This window comes from Vigna unguiculata, chromosome 1 (genome assembly GCF_037176805.1).
Source record: "Vigna unguiculata cultivar grain cowpea cultivar isolate G323 ecotype 2 chromosome 1, ASM3717680v1, whole genome shotgun sequence".
Lineage (NCBI taxonomy): Eukaryota > Viridiplantae > Streptophyta > Magnoliopsida > Fabales > Fabaceae > Vigna > Vigna unguiculata.
This window is the reverse complement of record NC_140792.1, coordinates 14,923,238-14,940,743: the sequence shown is the minus strand read 5'-3', so window position 1 is coordinate 14,940,743 and position 17,506 is coordinate 14,923,238.

Below are 17,506 nucleotides of genomic sequence, written 5' to 3'. Positions count from 1 at the left end.
CATTTATGGATGAAAGGCTCCCCCTTCCAACAATCTCCCCCGTTTTGATGATGTCCAAAATATGGGTTGTGATAGGCCTGCCTGCAACACATTTAGCGAACAACAACAACAGTACCAGCATAGGCATAAACCAGACAACAGAAAACAGCATAGGCATTTAACAGATATCATTTTCATTCCATACTCCCCCTACCAATATAAACTATCAATATACCAAATCTCCCCCTTTTTGGACATTAGAAAAAAAAATCAGACAAATTTAGGATGCAATACAGAACAACAGGAAAATTGTATCTAAACAGCGCAGCAATGTAAGAGATGCAGCAGGAGATAATGCATAACAACTAGGATAACAACCAGAATGCATAACAATTTCGCATAATGGATTAGCGGGCTCCTTTTGAGAAATTAAGTAGCAACTATGTGATGCAGAACTTAACACAGACTAAGCTTCAGACAGAACACGATAATGGATTAAGGCCAAGGTTAGGCAAGCAGCTACACAGTTTGAACACAATAGGCATACAATATATGACAATACTAACAACGCAGCAGGTGAAATCAGTAGCGCAGGTTAACATCAGAGTACAGACAGCCATAAATCAAATCAGCAATTAAGTATTGCAATATCAGTTTAAATCAGTTGCAATATCACAATAGAAGAGGAACTTTTCACCTTGGCAATGCCTAAAATTTGACCTTTGTTATTAACACCTCTTGTAACATGACCAATAGTTGGCTTTGTAAGATATCCTGCAGAACTTCTTCACATCTCCTTTCATGTGTCTTGAGCATCCATTATATAAAAGCTACATTGTTTTCCTTGCATCAAGACATACCTGAAACAAAGATTAAAGAGAAGATGCAGGTACCCAATTGAACTTGGGTCCTTTTATGTTAGTGGTTTGAGGTGTTCCTTTAGGTACCCATTTGTACTCTCCTTTAGGAACCCCACAATTTTTAAAGTAGCAGGAATTAGAAAAATGGCCAGGTTCAGAACAGTAAGTGCAGATAATAGAGGATGGTTTGCTCATATCTAGAAAACTTCTGGTGCCTAATGGATTAGATTTGCCACTGTAAGCTATTCCCTCTTTATTAAGCACACTCCTTTGAGATCCTAACACTGCATCAAGGTTTGATCTTCCCAAAGTGAATTTTGAGAGAGTTTTCATTAGGTAATCTATCTTTTCTAGCTGTCCTGGGCATTTTTCACATTGGGGAGAGCTTGTGTCATCTTTGGACTTAGAGTGTTTCTTAGATTTCTCTAGTTTTTCAAGACTTGTTATCAGATTTTCATTTTCCTCTTCTAGTTCCTTTACTCTACCTTCAAGCCATTTAATTTCTCCTCTACGCTTATTATTTGACTTTTGCAAATTTGTGGCTTCCTTATGCAATTCATTAAAAGCATCAAGTAATTCATAGTAGTTATTTTCATCATCATTGGAGTTGAAACTACTCACACTGCTCTTAGAAGAGCTTGTTCCAGCCATAAGACAGAGGTTGGTCTCTTCCTCAATGCTTCCATCAGATTCACTGGATGAGCTGGAGTCACTGTTGTAAGCTTTCCTTTTCTTCTTGTGCTTGTCTGCCTCACCTTTCTCTTCTAGTTTTTGCTTCAGCTTGAGGGCAGGGCATTCAGGTTTGATGTGTCCCATTTTTCCACACTTATAGCAGGTTGGAACATGTTTTTCTTGTTTCCTAGAAGATCTTTTAATTTCTGCAGAATTACTGTTAGATTTGTTCTTGTGCTTTAGAAATTTTGAGAACCCCTTTACCATTAGTCTCAAAGCTTCATTGTCAAAGTTATAATCATCATTAGAGTCATCTGCAGATTCTGCTTTCTTCAGTTTTGCTGCAGATTTTACAGCACTCTTCAAGGCTATTGTGTGCCTCTTTTCTCCATCCTCTTCTTCCTTGAGTCTTCCAAGCTCTAGTTCATGTTCCCTTAGTTTCCCAAAGAGTGTGGCCATGTTCATGCTAGTGAGATCTCTGGATTCTGAAATTGCAGTGACTTTGGGCTGCCATATCCTATTTAAGCTCTTCAAAATTTTGATATTGAGTTCCTCTTTGTCAAAATTCTTGCCAAGAGCTAGGAGGTGATTTACTATATGTGTAAATCTTTTCTGCACATCACAAATGCTTTCTCCAGACTTCATCCTGAACATCTCATACTCTTGAATGAGAGTGTTCTTCCTTGCTCTTTTTACCTCATCCGTGCCCTCATGGGTGACCTCCAAAACATCCCACATCTCTTTGGCTGATTCACACACAGATACCCTGTAAAATTCATCCAAAGTTAGTGCAGAGGATATAATATTTTTGGCTCTAACATCATAGTGTGCCCTTTTATTTTCATCAAGAGTCCACTGTGAGAACTCTTTAAGAACAATTTTGCCTTCCACAACTTTAATGGGTTGAAAAGATCCATTAACTACAGCATCCCAGACCCCTTTGTCCATTGATTCAAGAAAAATTTTCATTCTAATTTTCCAAAAAGGGTAGTTTTCACCAGCAAACAAAGGTGGCCTGTTGATGGATGCCCCTTCAGCAAAGGTTTGAGATGTATTAGACATATCAGGATCTTTCTAATCGATTATCGTGCGATTAGCCAGCTCTGGTGCCAATTGTTAAAATCAGATCTGTCTAATCACCTTAACCACAAGGGGATCTGAATTGATTAATAGGCTTTTACTGGTTTAAGATGAATCTTGGAAAGATCTTTAGGTTTTAAAGCTCAATTAATCAATTACACAGTTCTGGGTTAATGGACTGTTTAAAACAATCAAGAAGGATTAAGAGAGAGAAGAAGGAATCAAGACACACAATTTATACTGGTTCGATTCAAGGCGAATCTACATCCAGTCTTCTCCTAAGTAACACACTTAGGAGGATTCCACTAAACAGAAAGGTTCCAAGAATTACAAGCACACCTATGTAATTCTAACCCCCAAAACCCAAGAACTTGATTCAACAATCAAGAACTCCCCCTAGGAGCAATGCATCCACACAATTGCACCTAGGTCCACATTTCAAACACTGAACCTACTGTAATCAGAAATACAGAAAACAAAACAAGAAACGAAAACACCTAAGCTGTGCAGATTTGACTTGATGCTCCTTGAATCAAGCAAGATCCATCATGATAGAATCAACCATCAATTCTTCTTGGATCTGTACTTGAGTTATCTTGCAGAATCTTCTGAAACTTTGTGTCTCTCAGATGGCTCTATCTCAAATGAAAACTGTGTGATCTTCCTGATTTTTTCCAGACCCAAAACAGATTCCAAAACAGCTTTTATACAAAGGTTTTTGCTGTCACTAATTCGATTAGCAATTTACCTAATCGATTATCGTGAGTATATTTTCACTTACTTTGTACCATACTCACAGCTAATCCATTAGTTAAAAAACTAATCATATGCAGAATTACACAGCAGGCCTGAAATACATTTGATAAAGAGAAGCTAATTGCCTAATGCATATCCTAACTGGACCAAGCTATGTTTTATCCTAGATCAGTAGACATCATCAAAATTGTTCTTCATTTATGGATGAAAGGCTCCCCCTTCCAACAGATGTGAAGGTTCCTTTCACAAAGCTCAAGAGAAGAAGATGATGGATTGATTCAAAACAAAAAGGAAATGGAAGGCACATAAACCATAGAAAACAAAGAACAATTAAAGGAAGAAGAAAACATAAAATGGAAAGGAAAGAAATGGTAAAAATGTGAGAAGCACGCCACTACAAGTCTAGGCTAGAAGCCATGGCAACCTTGAAGATGAGTGGATGTGTGCCGCCACTTGCTATGCTAGATAAGCTTAAAAGTATTCACTCCCTAGGGAGGAAACTCTCACAAATGGTTGAGACACAAGAGTGATTTTACTTCAAAATGTTCAACCCTTTTACATGTCTAGGAGCACCCCTTATATAGAAGAGTTTAGGGGCCTCTAAGCAAATAAAAGATACCTAACGATGTCTCTACAAAAACCTAACCCTAGCTTCTAGAAACTGGGTCAAATAAGGTTACAAAAATGAGAGACAAAAGAGCTAACTATGGTGTGTGCAAGGCTAATTTCGTTCTAGCACAAAAGGAGACAAAGAATGTGTCTCATATGTCTCCAAAAAGTGGTCAAAGTGTGCTAAAAACAAAGGAGACCAAAGGTACATAGGTATACTTGCTTCATGCCTTTTACTTTATGCTTTATGCCTTTGCTTTACTCTCTCCTCCACATCATTTATGCTCCCCAATCACCATGCGCCACCTAGCATTGCTTTCTTACTCCTAATTAACCTACAAAGCAAATAAACATAGATTAGCATGTTGGCTTAAGTCAAGTCAACTATAGTGAACAAGTCAAACCTAGTCAAAGGTCAACAAGTCAACTAAAGTTGATTCAACTAGGTCAACTTAGGGAATCAAAAATAACAAACACAAATGAAAGGGATGAAGGATTAGTGAACTTCCTTTTTAAAAGGAGACCAAAGGTACATAGGTATACTTGCTTCATGCCTTTTACTTTATGCTTTATGCCTTTGCTTTACTCTCTCCTCCACATCATTTATGCTCCCCAATCACCATGCGCCACCTAGCATTGCTTTCTTACTCCTAATTAACCTACAAAGCAAATAAACATAGACTAGCATGTTGGCTTAAGTCAAGTCAACTATAGTGAACAAGTCAAACCTAGTCAAAGGTCAACAAGTCAACTAAAGTTGATTCAACTAAGTCAACTTAGGGAATCAAAAATAACAAACACAAATGAAAGGGATGAAGGATTAGTGAACTTCCTTTTTAAACATGCTTAGTCTTCTTAAGCATGTGCCTTCATCCTTGGTTGGTGTTAATCCTTCATTAACTCTCCCTCAAAGCAACAAGGCAAGGCTACACTCAAATCCACCAAAAAGGAGTGAAATGCTTTCAAAGTTTTTGGAAACCTTTTCAAGACAAGTTTCAGTGGCTTGGCCACTACACTCAAAGGAAAGCAAAGGAAGAAGACTACTAAGACAAAACAAAGAACCTAAAGACAAGCAATAAAAGTACTTAAAGCCAAGAAAGCTAAACTCTAAGGAAAGGATATCAAAGTGACAAAACTTTAAATCAAAACAAGTAAGAAAACCACATGAAAAGACTCTATTGGAAAAATACTTGAACTATGCATCACCAAGTCTCAAATCATGCATACACCAAGAAAGATCATAACCAAGTTTTAAGCAATGATGAAGGATTATCTTGTTTCCTTTTAGAGTTATGAATATGGTGAAGTTGTTTAAGAAAGCTTTTTGAAAATTCCCACTGGACATTAAGATAGCATGTTATCTAGATGTGAAGGTTCATTTCTCAAGCTCATGAAAGGAAGAAGAGAGTTGGATTCAAGCTTAAACACACACAGCAATAACAACACTTAAAGAGCAAAATGAAAGAAGAAAAATTAAAAATGGAAAGCATAGAAGATAAAGAATGGAAGAAGCACGCCACTCATAGGGGGATCTAAGCCAACCAAACCCTAGAGATGAGTGATGGTGCCGCCACTTGCAAGCAAGATAAGGCAAAGGTGAGTTCACTTCTAGGAAGGAGAGCTCACGAAAATTGGTGGTTGAATGCACAAAGTTTATAAAAAAATGATCAACCCTTTTACAAGAGAAGGACCACCCTTTAAATAGGAGTTCATAGGGGTCCTTTAGCAAATACAAAAACATGAAAAAGGATTAACTAGCAAACCCTAAACCTAATGTGAGAGTGAGTCTTGGCCAAGTGAAGGGAGATGATTGGTGGAGGCATTCCCATGAGGATTCTAGGCCAAAAGAGGAAGGAGACCAAGTGACCTTCTAAGGCATAAACCACAAAGGCAAAAGGAGACAAGGTACATGTCTACTTTTGCTTTTGCTTTATGCTTTTTGCTTCCTCTCTCTTCCACTTCATCCAAGTGCTCCAATCACCAAGTGCCACCTAGCCATGCTCTACTTTCTCTTAATTACATACAAAACAAGACAAACAAGGATTAACATGTTGGTTTAAGTTAATCTAATCTTGGTCAAAGGTCAACTTTGGATCAAAGTCAACCAAAATAAGTCAACTAGAAACCAACTTAGGGAATTCAAACTAAAGTAATGCAAAACAAAGATAAAGGTGATGGAATAGAAGACTCCCCTCTAGACATGCTTCTAGTGATCCTTCTTGGGGGAGCTTCTAAGGAGGTGGTCACGCCTTCATCAAACATGGAACTAATTAGCCAATATCACCCAACACCCAAATATGAAAACTAGTAGCATAACACTTAGTGGAAACACAATTTTGGTTCATCAAAGAGCCATATTTCTCTCCGTAAGATTGTAAAAGTGTACCAAAATTTTTCTTCTTTCAAAAACTAGTTTCACAAAATGATGAGAAAGGTGTTTTGGGTGGCTTGGTACTTAGTTCCCAAATTTTTAGGCCAAAAATCAAGTTCAAGGAGCATACATCAAACAAGACCTAAGGTGAATGCAATATTCACTTAGAATAACAAGAACAAGAAAACTTCAAGCTAACATATGACATATGACTCAAGCAAAAGTTAGGCACATTTAAAGACTCAAACATGTAGCTATCATGCATTTAAACTTTTGGAAATGAAGGTCAATGATTAAGCACACAAAGACATGTTATCCAACAACATTTAGGAGTAAGAAGAGTAACAAAAACAGTAGCCAAAACTGCCCAACATAACCTGAAAAACGTTGATTCGCGGTGATCTTGGCAGTTCTGACCTTTCCTCACTATTTCAATCATAACTCTCTCCACAGAACTCCAAATGCATTGGTTCTTTTTTTGTTAAAAACTAGACTAACAGAGCTTTATTTTGACATCAAGAACGTAATTTTTGGACCACTGAGCAGGTGCATTTTAATCTTTTAAAATCGTGAACAGTTTCTGCCAGCATTGTTTTTATGTGGACCATTCAAAGATAGCTACACAAGACAAGGTTAGAACATGAAAACACCATATTCAAGGAAAACCAGGCTCTGATACCAAATGATGTAGGATTATCTTGTTCCTTTTAGAAGATTAATGAATATTGTGATGATTGATTAAGAAAACCAAGGAAATCCCCACTCGACATTAACATAGCAAGCTATCTAGATGGAAAGGTTCCTTTCCAAGGTTCTAGAGAGGAGGAGAATGGATTGATGGAGAGTATGAAATCAAAAGGAAAAACATATAATAGAAACAATATAAACCAAGAAGAGTAAAGAAACATAAAATGAAAAGTAAGGGAAAGGGGAGGAATGGAGGATTCACGCCACTACAAGGCTAGGCTAGAAGAAGCCATGGCAACCTTGAAGATGAGTGGTGTATGCCGACACTTGCCAAGGCAAGATAACGCTTGAAAGAAATCCACTCCCTAAGGAGGAATGCTCTCACAAAAGGTTGAAACACAAAGTGTATAATTTCTCCAAAATGTTCAACCCTTCAATAGACAAGTCTAAAGGCCCCTTAGCAAAACAACAAAGTAGAAGGTTACAAAAGAAACCTAGCATGTTCTATAAAGTAGGTCAACATAGGGTGCACATGGGAGAAATTTCGTCCAAGTCTCCTAGGTGGCAAGTCTTCATGGCCAAGTGATAACTCAATTTCTATACCTTCATATTGAAGCTTATTGCACTCACTTGCCATTTTTAGTTTCCTTTATCGTTCATCATAGCTTAAAAATGTGATATTTTAAAGTTGTCTTCAAAAGCAGCAGTATCGCCTGGCGGTATTTATTACCGCCCGGCGCATCTTAAAGGATCATTTTCCATTGTCACGTTCCCGCCTGGCGCTATCCTTCTTCCGCTAGGCGCTGGCGGAAAAACGCTAATTTTTCAGCACTGACCTTTGCTGCTTGTTTTGATCATAACTCTCTCTACAGGTGTCCAAATGAGTTGGTTCTTGTTGCGTTGGATTCTACACTCAAAGAGATTTAATTGAAGTGGTAGAACGCAATTTTTGGAATTTTGTGCGAGATGCAGTTTACTCTGGAAGATGGCAGCAGTTACAAAGGCAAAAACCACCTCATGCTTTCGTTGAAAACTTGGTGCATTTAGCAAAGCCTTGAGCAGACCCTTTCTTCACCTAATGGGCTTCTTCTCTGCACATGGAATAGCCCAAAAAGGGAGCTGATCTAGGGTTGGCCATCATTGCCACATCAGCAGACAAAACAGAAGAAAATTTTGTAAGGACTGGCAGCACACACACTCAAAAAAAGCAGGATCAGCTTTTGGCAGCTTTTGGACAGAATGTTGTTGGGAATTTGGAGAGGCAAATTGGTGCAGAGGGGAGGGGGCTGGAATTGAAGAAAGAAAAAGAGGGGATAGAGAGAACGATGGAGTTTTTCAGGGACCATTGCTGTGCAATTTTATTTTGTTAGCTCTTAGACAACACCATCATTCTGGATTCTCTGAAAAACTTTTCTCTTCAAGGTCCTCGAAGATGAATTGCTGAACACTTTGCATTGTGATATGGATTGTGAGTTTTATTTTAGTTTGCTATTCAGTTGTTATTTTGATTCCAAGACTATGTAAGTTGAAACCCATGATGAATGTTCTTGTCAATTCAATCTGTTGTGGGAGTTTTATGTCTTCAATGAATATTTCCAGCTTGCATTTTACACTTTGCTTCTGATTTTATATTTTCATTTTGTTCTGCACTTCATTCTCTGCTGTCCACAGACCATCCATATTGGTTGAATACATCCTAGTTTAAAGTTACTCTGCATTTTTATTAGGTTTAATTTATAGTTACTGTTTAAGCTTTCCATGATATACATTGCAGCTCTGTTTTTGGATCCATATGGCTTGGTTCAGTCACTGTTTTATTGGTTTCATGCTCTTGTGATATGCCAAATCAAGTTCTAAATTAAAAGGGGGCACTAGCTAGTGGAGTACGTAGACATCAATTTTGGTTTTGTTTCCCTTTTTCTTAGTGATCACTTTGTTATTGATTTTTAGACACTAGCTAGGCCAATTTTTGTTATCTCTTTCAAATGTTGTCATTTCTTCTACTTGTTATCCTTGCATTGGTTTCATGGCTACATACATTCTCATTTATTCTACTTTTAAGAGTCTAGCATATTTTTTATGAGTTAGTTTCATTAATTCATCACTTTACAAATGCATTCGTTTTAATTTCTTTGTCTATCTTTTATGCTTTTAAAAATCTCCTAAAAACATGTATTTAGCATTCAATCCACTCATTACATTGACTCCATCCTTGGACTGACCTGAGTTGATCCTTATACTGCATTAGTAAAGGGTGATTAATTCAGTTTGTTTGGGACAGTTTAGGCGACAAAAAAGTTGTCTACCACCAAGGCTCCCAAAGGAGGGTTCTAGAACTTTCTAGAAGACCTGGTGTCCAAGACATGTGGGCCTCCCCTTTCTAGATGCTTCTAGAAAGTCTTGTTCCTTCTCTCTCTTCCTTAGGATGCCAACTGTCTCCCATGTAGTCCTCCTCCTTTCTTATTCCTACAAAAAGTAAATTAAGGAATTTATTAGCATGTTGGTTTAAGGTTAAGCTAATCTTGGGTCAACAAGTCCACCCTTAAGTCAAGGTCAACAAGTCAACTCAAAATAGTCAACCACAACCAACTTCAAGAAATTGAAACTAAAGAAATGCAAAATAAAGATAGAGAGGATAATGCCTTCCCCTTTGTCATGCTTCTAGTGATCCTCCTAGGGTTGGCCTCCTTGGAACTTGATGAGGTAGTCACATCTTCATCACATGGCAATCCTGAAGATGAGTGGATGTGTGCCGCCACTTGCTATGCAAGATAAGGCATAAAAGTATTCACTCCCAAGGGAGGAAACTCTCACAAATGGTTGTGACACAAGAGTGTTTTTACTTCCAAATGTTCAACCATTTTACATGTCTAGGAGCACCCCTTATATAGAAAAGTTTAGGGGCCTCTAAGCAAATAAAAGATACCTAAGGATGTCTCTACAAAAACCTAACCCTAGCTTCTAGAAATTAGGTCAAATAAGGTTACAAAAAATGAGAGACAAAAGAGCTAACTATGATGTGTGCAAGGCTAATTTCGTTCTAGCACAAAAGGAGACAAAGAATGTGTCTCATATGTCTCCAAAAAGTGACCAAAGTGTGCTAAAAACAAAGGAGACCAAAGGTACATAGGTATACTTGCTTCATGCTTTTTACTTTATGCTTTATGCCTTTGCTTTACTCTCTCCTCCACATCATTTATGCTCCCCAATCACCATGCGCCACCTAGCATTGCTTTCTTACTCCTAATTAACCTACAAAGCAAATAAACATAGATTAGCATGTTGGCTTAAGTCAAGTCAACTATAATCAACAAGTCAAATCTAGTCAAAGGTCAACAAGTCAACTAAAGTTGATTCAACTAAGTCAAGTTTGAGAATCGAAAATAACAAACACAAATGAAAGCGATGAAGGATTAGTGAACTTCCTTTCTAAACATACTTAGTCTTCTTAAGCATGTGCCTGCATCCTTGGTTGGGGTCAATCCTTCATCAAAATCACTCAAAAACTTCAACAAACTTTACTCTAAATCCACTCACTTTCACCTTTAATCCCTTTAAAGTGAACAAGACAAGCTTCACACTCTAATCTACTTGGATTCATCCTATCCCTCTCCCTCCAATGAACGATGAGGGAGAGAGAGGGAAGGAAGAGGGAAATTCCTCTATTTTTCAATCATGTTTGTTATGCAATGGTGAGAGGGTGATATCAAGATTACAATTATGTATGCAATTTATTTTTTAGCATAATTATGAAAATGATGTAAAAATAACGAAAATATGAAAATTGTTATAAAATAATGTTTAAAAAGTAATTTTTAATTATAAATTTTTTTATTACATTATCTTTTAAATATTTTTTTATTAAAATATGTTACTTTCATTTATACATTTTCATATTTTTTTCTACAATCAATCAAACTTATATAATGATATTTTTTAATTATTTTTAAAATAAAGTACAATTTTCTAATCTTGTTTTTTTTATGATTTAAATATAATTTTTTCTACACAAATCGAACTTATACAATGATAATTTTTTATCATTTTTAAAATAAAGAACAATTTGGTAATCTTCTTTTTCCTTTATTTAAATATAACTTTTAATCTATCACACTATCAAATCACTCACAAACTTTAACAAAGGTTACCCTAAAACCACCCTTTTTCATCTTTAATCTATTTAAAGTAAACAAACAAACTTCACACTCTAATCCACTTAAATTGATCATCTCCCTCTCCTTCTAAACAACCTTGACGGAGAGAGAGGGGAAGGAAGATGGAAATTCCACTATTTTTAAATCATCTTTGTTATGCAAATATTTGAGGGTGATATAAAGATTACAGTTATGTCTGCCATTTATTTTTCAACTTAATTATGAAAATGATGTAAAAATATAGCTTTTAAAATTATTTTTACAAAAATAATTAATAATGAAAATTTGAAAATTGTTCTAAAATAAAGTTTAAAAAGTAATTATTAATTATAAAACTTTTTATTACATTATCTTATAAATATTTTTTTAATAAACTATTTTATTTTCATTTATACATATTTATATTTTTTTCTACAACAAATCAAACTTATACAATGATAATTTTTAATCATTTTTAAAATAAAGCACAATTTAGTAATCTTATTTTCTTTGATTTAAATATAATTTTAAATCTACCATATCATCAAATCACTCACAAACTTTAACAAAGTTTACTCTAAAACCACCCTCTTTCACCTTTAATCTATTTAAAGTGAACAACACAAAATTCACACTCTAATCCACTTGAATTGATCATCTCTCTCTCCTTCCAATCAACCTTGACGGAGAGAGGGGAAGGAAGATGAAAATTGCACTATTTTTCAATCATCTTTGTTATGCAATGATTTGAGGGTGATATAAAGATTACAATTATGTCCAAAATTTATTTTTCAACTTAATTATGAAAATGATGTAAAAATATGGCTTTTGAAATTATTTTTACAAAAATAATTAATAACAAAAATTTTAAAATTGTTATAAAATAAGGATTAAAAAGTAATTATTAATTATAAAATTCTTGATTACATTATTTTATAAATATTGTTTTAATGAAATATGTTATTTTTATTTGTGCATATTAATATTTTTTCTACAACAAATCAAATTATATAATGGTAATTTCTAATCATATTTAAAATAAAGGACAATTTGGTAATCTTGTTTTTCCTTGAATTAAATATAATTTTTAACCTATCAGATCCATTAAATCACTCACAAACTTTAACAAATTTAGTCTAAATCCACCCTCTTTCACCTTTAATCCTTTTAAAGTAACAACACAAACTTCACACTCTAATCCACTTGAATTCATCATCCCTTTTCCCTCCAATCAACCTCGGTAGTGAGTGATGGGAAGGAAGATGGAAATTCCTCGATTTTTGAGTCATATCTCTTATGCAATGATTTGAGGGTGATATCAAGATTACAATTATATCCGCAATTTATTTTTCAGCTTAATTATGAAAATGATATAAAAATTTGGCTTTTGAAATTATTTTTACAATAATAATTCATAATGAAAATTTTAAAATTCTTATAAAATAAGATTAGAAAAGTAATTATTAATTTTAAAATTTTTTATTAGATTATTTTATAAATATTGTTTTAATGTAATATGTTATTTTCACTTGTGCATATTAATTTTTTTTCTACAACAAATCAAATTATATAATGATAATTTTTAATAATATTTAAAATAAAAGACAATTTGGTAATTTTGTTTTTCCTTGATTTAAATTCAATTTCTAATCTATCCCATCCATCAAATCACTCACAAACTTTATCAAACTTTACTCTAAATCCAGCCTCTTTCACCTTTAATCCCCTTAAAGTGAAAAAGACAAGCTTCACACTCTAATCCACTTGAATTCATCATCTCCTTCTCCTTCCCATCAACTTTGACAGAGGGATAGGTGAAGGAAGATGAAAATTCCTCTATTTTGCAAACTTCTCTGTTATGCAATGGTTTGAAGGTGATATCAAGATTACAATTATGTCCGCAATTTATTTTTCAGCTTAATTATGAAAATGGTGTAAAAATATGGCTTTTGAAATTATTTTTACAAAAATAATTAATAACGAAAATTTGAAAATTGTTATAAAATAAGGATTAAAAATTAATTATTAATTATAAAAATTTTTATTACATGATTTTATAAATATCTTTTTAATAAACTATTTTATATTCATTTATACATATTAATAATTTTTCTACAGAAATCAAACTTATACAATGATAATTTTTAATAATTTTTAAAATAAAGGACAATTTGGTAATCTTGTTTTTCCTTGATTTAAGTATAACTTTTAACCTATCAGATCCATCAAATCACTCACAAACTTTAACAAACTTTACTCTAAATCCACCCTCTTTCACCTTTAATCCACTTAAAGTAACAACACAAACTTCACACTCTAATCCACTTTCATCATCCCTCTCCCTCCAATCAACCTTGGTAGTGAGTGATGGCAAGGAAGATGGAAATTTCTCGATTTTTGAGTCATATCAATGATGCAAAGATTTGAGGGTGATATCAAGATTACTATTATATCCGCAATTCATTTTTCAGCTTAATTCTGAAAATGATATAAAAATTTGGCTTTTGAAATAATTCTTACAAAAATAATTCATAACGAAAATTTGAAAATTGTTATAAAATAAGGATTAAAAAGTAATTATTAATTTTAAAATTTTTTATTACGTTATTTTATAAATATTGTTTTAATGAAATATGTTATTTTTATTTGTGCATATTAATATTTTTTCTATAACAAATCAAATTATATAATGATAATTTCTAATAATATTTAAAATAAAGGACAATTGGGTAATCTTAGTTTTTCCTTGATTTAAATATAATTTCTAATCTATCAGATCCATCAAATCACTCACAAACTTTAACAAACTTTACTCTAAATCCATCCTCTTTCACCTTTAATCCACTTAAAGTAACAACACAAAGTTCACACTCTAATCCACTTAAATTCATCATCCCCTCTCCCTCCAATCAACCTCGGCAGTGAGTGATGGGAAGGAAGATGGAAATTCCTCGATTTTTGAGTCATATCTGTTATGCAAAGATTTGAGGGTGATATCAAGATTACAATTATATCTGCAATTTATTTTTCAGCTTAATTATGAAAATGATATAAAAATTTGGCTTTTGAAATTATTTTTACAAAAATAATTCATAACAAAAATTTGAAAATTGTTATAAAATAAAATTTTAAAAGTAATTATTAATTTTAAAAGTTTTTATTACATTATTTTATAAATATTGTTTTAATGAAATATGTTATTTTTATTTGTGCATATTAATATTTTTTTCTACAACAAATCAAATTATATAATGATAATTTTTAATAATATTTAAAATAAAAGACAATTTGGTAATTTTGTTTTTCCTTGATTTAAATTCAATTTCTAATCTATCCCATCCATCAAATCACTCACAAACTTTATCAAACTTTACTCTAAATCCAGCCTCTTTCACCTTTAATCCCCTTAAAGTGAAAAAGACAAGCTTCACACTCTAATCCACTTGAATTCATCATCTCCTTCTCCTTCCCATCAACTTTGACAGAGGGATAGGTGAAGGAAGATGAAAATTCCTCTATTTTGCAAACTTCTCTGTTATGCAATGGTTTGAAGGTGATATCAAGATTACAATTATGTCCGCAATTTATTTTTCAGCTTAATTATGAAAATGGTGTAAAAATATGGCTTTTGAAATTATTTTTACAAAAATAATTAATAACGAAAATTTGAAAATTGTTATAAAATAAGGATTAAAAATTAATTATTAATTATAAAAATTTTTATTACATGATTTTATAAATATCTTTTTAATAAACTATTTTATATTCATTTATACATATTAATAATTTTTCTACAGAAATCAAACTTATACAATGATAATTTTTAATAATTTTTAAAATAAAGGACAATTTGGTAATCTTGTTTTTCCTTGATTTAAGTATAACTTTTAACCTATCAGATCCATCAAATCACTCACAAACTTTAACAAACTTTACTCTAAATCCACCCTCTTTCACCTTTAATCCACTTAAAGTAACAACACAAACTTCACACTCTAATCCACTTTCATCATCCCTCTCCCTCCAATCAACCTCGGTAGTGAGTGATGGCAAGGAAGATGGAAATTTCTCGATTTTTGAGTCATATCTATGATGCAAAGATTTGAGGGTGATATCAAGATTACTATTATATCCGCAATTCATTTTTCAGCTTAATTCTGAAAATGATATAAAAATTTGGCTTTTGAAATAATTCTTACAAAAATAATTCATAACGAAAATTTGAAAATTGTTATAAAATAAGGATTAAAAAGTAATTATTAATTTTAAAATTTTTTATTACGTTATTTTATAAATATTGTTTTAATGAAATATGTTATTTTTATTTGTGCATATTAATATTTTTTCTATAACAAATCAAATTATATAATGATAATTTCTAATAATATTTAAAATAAAGGACAATTGGGTAATCTTAGTTTTTCCTTGATTTAAATATAATTTCTAATCTATCAGATCCATCAAATCACTCACAAACTTTAACAAACTTTACTCTAAATCCATCCTCTTTCACCTTTAATCCACTTAAAGTAACAACACAAAGTTCACACTCTAATCCACTTAAATTCATCATCCCCCTCCCTTTAATCAACCTCAGCAGTGAGTGATGGGAAGGAAGATGGAAATTCCTCGATTTTCTAGTCATATATGTTATGCAATGATTTGAGGGTGATACCAAGATTACAATTATATCTGCAATTTATTTTTCAGCTTAATTATGAAAATGATATAAAAATTTGGCTTTTGAAATTATTTTTACAATAATAATTCATAACGAAAATTTGAAAATTGTTATAGAATAAAATTTAAAAATTAATTATTAATTTTAAAATTTTTTATTACATTATTTTATAAATATTGTTTTAATAAAATATGTTATTTTTATTTGTGCATATTAATATTTTTTATACAACAAATCAAATTATATAATGATATTTTCTAATTATATTTAAAAAAAAAACAATTTGGTAATCTTGTTTTTCCTTGATTTAAATTTCATTTCTGATCTATCAGATCCATCAAATCAGTCACAAGCTTTAACAAACTTTACTCTAAATCCACCATCTTTCACCTTTAATCCACTTAAATTAACAACACAAACTTCACACTCTAATCCACTTGAATTCATCATCCCCTCTCCCTCCAATCAACCTCGGCAGTGAGTGATGGGAAGGAAGATGGAAATTCCTCGATTTTTGAGTCATATCTGTTATGCAAAGATTTGAGGGTGATATCAAGATTACAATTATATCTGCAATTTATTTTTCAGCTTAATTATGAAAATGATATAAAAATTTGGCTTTTGAAATTATTTTTACAAAAATAATTCATAACAAAAATTTGAAAATTTTTATAAAATAAAATTTTAAAAGTAATTATTAATTTTAAAAGTTTTTATTACATTATTTTATAAATATTGTTTTAATGAAATATGTTATTTTTATTTGTGCATATTAATATTTTTTTCTACAACAAATCAAATTATATAATGATAATTTCTAATAATATTTAAAATAAAGACCAATTGGGTTATCTTGTTTTTCCTTGATTTAAATATAATTTCTAATCTATCTGATCCATCAAATCACTCACAAACTTTAAGAAACTTTACTCTAAATCCACCCTCTTTCACCTTTAATCCACTTAAAGTAACAACACAAACTTCACTCTCTAATCCACTTGAATTCATGATCCCCTTTCCCTCCAATCAACCTCGGTAGTGAGTGATGGGAAGGAAGATAGAAATTCCTCGATTTTTAAGTCATATTTTTTATGCAATGATTTGAGGGTGATATCAAGATTACAATTATATCCGCAATTTATTTTTCCGCTTAATTATGAAAATGATATAAAAATTTGGGTTTTGAAATTATTTTTACAATAATAATTCATAACCAAAATTTGAAAATTGTTATAAAATAAAATATTAAAAGTAAATATTAATTTTAAAATTTTTTATTAAATTATTTTATAAATATTGTGTTAATATAATATGTTATTTTCATTTGTGCATATTAATATTTTTTTTCTACAAGAAATCAAATTATATAATGATAATTTCTAATCATATTTAAAATAAAGGACAATTTGGTATTCTTGTTTTTCCTTGATTTAAATATAATTTCTAATCTATCACATCCATCAAATCACTCACAAACTTTATCAAACATTACTCTAAATCCAGGCTCTTTCACCTTTAATCACCTTAAAGTGAAAAAGACAAGCTTCACACTCTAATCCTCTTGAATTCATCATCTCCCTTTCCTTCCCATCGACTTTGATAGAGAGAGAGGTGAGGGAAGATAAAAATTCCTCTATTTTGCAATCATCTCTGTTATGCAATGGTTTGAAGGTGATAT